This window comes from Apteryx mantelli, chromosome 5, assembly GCF_036417845.1.
Source record: "Apteryx mantelli isolate bAptMan1 chromosome 5, bAptMan1.hap1, whole genome shotgun sequence".
Lineage (NCBI taxonomy): Eukaryota > Metazoa > Chordata > Aves > Apterygiformes > Apterygidae > Apteryx > Apteryx mantelli.
The window spans coordinates 72,998,785-73,003,380 of record NC_089982.1 but is presented as its reverse complement, the minus strand read 5'-3'; positions in this window follow the sequence as shown (position 1 = coordinate 73,003,380).

Below are 4,596 nucleotides of genomic sequence, written 5' to 3'. Positions count from 1 at the left end.
GTGGAGACGGCGGCGGGAGGGGGGCGCGGCACAGCACGGCACGGCACGAGACGCGCCGCCCCCCGCCCCGCCCCGACACGGCCCGCCCCGAGCTGAGCGGGGCCGCACGGCGGGGCGGCGGCCGGGAGCGACGCGGCCGCGCTGCACCTCGCGGCGGCCGGGCGAGGCCAGCTGCCCCCGGGGGCCCCGCTACCCTGGCGGGGCCGCGGCGGCGGCGGCGGCAGCCTGGCGGCGGGGCCTGGGGCTCCCGCGCTTGGTCGCCGCGGGGGTAGCTTTGCCCCTGGGCGCGTCTGCTTTTCCTCTTCTCCCCAGTTTTACCTGCAGGGAAAGGACAGACGTGCTTTTCCGATCAGTGAAACAGAGGAAAGCAAAGGGGAAAAGGAGAAAAAAAAATACTGGTATTGGCAGTGACACTGGTGTCACTTCAAGGTGGAGGCATGTTGCAGAGCCGTTCGGCCCAAGGCAAAGGGGACAATATCAATCGCGTGTGTTTTTAAGTGACTCGCGCTCACCATCTTCCCTGACCGGGGCAGCAGCGCGCACGCCCGTCACCTCGCCGGTGTGGTGTGTGCCAGCGCGGCAGACCAACGCGGCAGGCCAACGCGGCAGGCCAACGCGGCAGGCCAGCGCGGCAGGCCAGCGTGGCAGGCCAGTGCGGCAGGTCAACGCGGCAGGCCAACCCGGTGGGCCAATGTGGCAGGCCAGCCCAGCAGGCCAATGCAGCAGGCGGGCCAACGTGGCAGGCCAACACGGTGGGCCAGCCTGCCGTCCGCGTCTGCCACTTCTCGTGGAGCACAGCCGGCTCGGCCCCTCCGCTCCTCCTGTACTGTGAGCAGGCACCAGCTGTAGGGAAAGCATTCCTGAACACCCACGATTCAGTTGCGCTCAAGAGCGATGAAGTGACAAGAGGCGCTGCTGCAATCCTTGTTTCGAATTCCTCTGAGCTCAGGGCATTACCGCACTAGTTTATCTATCTGAACGAGGCTCTTCTCAGTACCCCGAGGGGCAGGCACTGAAGGCAGCGAGCGCTCAGGACTCAGCTGTCAGTCCCCAGCAATGTCTGACAGCACTGGGGCAGCTGAGAGCGGCAGGTCAAGTCAAGCCCTGCCAATACAGCTTAGCTTAGGAACTGATCTGTTCAAGCACCGCTTTCACATTCCATGCATAAAAGCACCAGAGGATGGACATCAATGGGTGAACTGGGGCTGACTCTGAAATGGCAGTGTGGCTACCCTATACATATCCATTTTCAGGGATTTCCCTTATTTAAATGTACCAGTCCTCAAAAGCAGTTCCTGCCAGAGCCAAGTGACAGTAGTCTGGAGCTGAGGCTAGTAAAAGCCACCAGCCCCAGTTGGCTGAAACTTCCTTTCCTCCCTGCTGCAACCTGCACAACCCACCAAGTACCTTGGTGCAGGATTTTTGTAAAGGGCCAGCTTTAACATAACCCTCCAATCAAAAAGTTGTCCTGTGCCGGTTGGTAGGGTGCTGTGAATGTAAACCTTCTGTTTCATATGACCCCTTAATTTTGCGCATGCTCCCAAAGAAGCTCATGTGTTTTGCTACCTAGAGCTTTCCCCGCAGATCAGCAGCAGCAGCACCGTGCCCAGTAGGAATGCAAGATCTCCAGGCCTCGCCCCTACCAGTGAAAGTTTTTGTTCATGAGATATCTGCAGAGATCTGAGAAAGCAGATGTGGAAGCGAATATCAGAGCTATCTCAGTAGTGAGCCTTTCTGCATAAAAGTCAGAATTTCATGACTTTGATGGGAGTTCAGGCTTTTCTATGCAGAGCAACCTGAACCAAGGGCTTTTTTTTTGCAAATCTCAAAAAGTCCTTAATTTTTATGACTATTGCTTTCAGTTTAGGAACTTAAAATCACATTAGGCACCTATGTCCTTTTTTGGCTTTCATGCAAGCTCTTCAGTGGGTGTTGAAAGTACAAGTGAAACCTGAGTTCCATTGCAGTCATTGGAGAAAGTCCTGTTGACTTCATTGGAGCCATGATTTCACTCACTTAAGATAGGAAGATGTCAGTGAATCTGGTGTAGAATTAATGAAAAAATGTACTCAAGACTGTATAACATCCTATTGCTATCAAAAGAAATCTCTCAGATTAAAATGATATTAACTTTCTTTCCCCAATTCTTTTAAAAAAGGAAGATATTCCTGTTTCTATCATCTCTTTTCCTTTTTTTCTGCTTGGCAAATAATTGATTTTTTTCTCCTCTCTTTTTCAGAGGACACAAAGCAAATGGATTTTCCTTCATTGGCTCTGTTTTTTTGTCATAAACATCACTGATAATGTTAGTGTTGTCAGCACAGTTCTGGGAAGTATGGCTTAATTAGTTAACCTGCTGGCTGGATAACTACCTTTGCAGCAGCAAAATAAGCATATTGGAAGATGAGAATGAACAGTGGGCTATTATTTTTAAAACATTTTCAATGGAGTAGCATACTTCGAATATAGAACAGAATATTCCCAAACCAACATAAAACATTTTCAAGGTAGAAATTGATTGTTGTGCCTCTCTCAATTACTGAGCAAGCAATTCTGGTCATTCTGTAGAAGAGCGTACCAAATAAAGAAGAGGAGGACTCCGAAATAATGAATTTACCTCTGAGCATTGTAAGGGCAGCAGCATTCATATGCCCCCCCAGTGCTGTATTTTTGCAGCCTTGCATATTCGGAGCATCTTGATCCATGTGTCTGTCAGATGAGGTCAGCATTCGATCATTAGCTCTCAATACATATTGATTTCTTTTTGTGTGGTTTGTTCCAGTTGTTCAATCCAAAATGCATTCCATCTCTTTTCTTTCGAGGTCAATGGTCTGTGATGCAAGAGGCCCAGATCCTGTTCCTAGCTGTGCAATAAAACAACCCATGTCTCTGACTATGGATCATCTTGTCTGTCTCATTTATTTCTCCCATCAGTGTTCTGTTCTGAGTAAATAAAGTGTAAAATAAGCTTGTCTTACTTGAGTAAGATTTCATAAATCATACTTGGCTGTGTTAAGTTGAAGAAAATGTTACTCATTTTACACAGAAATTTGCACCTGTAAGTGGAAATGAAGGGGTTTCTCAAAAACAAGAAGCACTTTAATTGATTATTTAATTGTGGCAATACCCTTGTCTTACAAATAAATGTTCTTGAACAGATGAATAACCTACGGATGCATGAGCGTAATCCATTCATTTGTGCGTGAAGCCAAAGTTTTTCAGAATGCAAATGACATCAAAAATCCAAGTGATGATTTTAAGTACATTTGACAGTATATTAGAGGGAGCAAAGATAACATGGCAAGTGGTTTAACAAATTGACTGACTAGGACCTTTCATTTGCAACTTCTGTAATTTTATATTTGGGCCCTTCTGTTGGCTGAAGATAGTCAAAAGCAGCAGGCAATTGTGTATTAACTATGTATCTGAAGAAGCTCATGTTTCAGTATCAGATTAAGAAGTATGGAGATAAATTCCCCGTTTTACTGCTGAGGCATTTTATTTCAGTTATTTGAGCATATTCACAGGGAAATCTGTTTTAATGTCCGTTTTAGAGAAAAGGAGAATTTTGGATAGCTTGCCTATGATATAAGTTATTCTTCTCTTTGGCACTGCATTTCTTTAATGATAAATCAGCCTTTTATGAACTGCTGACTAGATGCAGTCTTATTCAGTCCTGTAGTTACGCAGAAAAATCCCTACATAATGTTTTTGTTAGGCAGCTAAATACTCCGCTGTTGCCACTTGGTGCTATTGCAGATAGCTTGCCATATTTCATTTTAAGTGCAGTTCACACCAGATTCTATGATACGACAGATAAAAAGATGCGTGTGTATCTATACGTATGTATGTACATACACACACACAAATACCTGTGACAAAACCATTATCTTCACTTGTTAGGTATGTGAAACAAGCAGTCAGAGGATTTCATTTCTGGTGTCAAATAACCAATGATGGATTGCTCCTGGTGATCTTAGAAAAAAGAATGAGATAAGTTATCAAGAAAACAGCCATGCTCCCTAGTCAGAAGCTGCTGCCTTAAGGATGCAAAGAGCTGAATATTAACATAAAGAATATTGAAAAAAATTTATCTTCAGAACAAACACACCTCTTTTCTCCAGGGCTCCTACTGTAGGTCATTTTACTATGGTTGTTCAGTGGGTTGTAAATTCTGGGAAAGGACTGTCCTCATATGTGTATCTGCTACAGGGTAACTCAGCAAGTTCCAGGTGCTTAACAAATGATGCACATCCTTGCTGAGGCACTTAAGAGTCATGGACATCAATCTTTATCTAACATTAGTGATCTCTGAGGAAATGTGATAGATCCTTGTGGGTTTTGACTGGTGTGCAGGCAACAGAAAAAGCAGCCCATGCTGCTGGATTGATGACCTGGTGGCTAGTCTCATTAAGTCAAATTGTACCCTGATTTACTTACTCTGAAACCTTAATGGTCTCAGTGAGGTTAGAATTTACTCTGTGTGTACCATCAGCCCTACTAAGAAAGGAGAAAATCTAGACCATCATCAAGCAGGTGTAGTCCTTCCTAATGAACTGCCTAATGTGGAAAAATAGGCAGTAATACTAAGCTTGT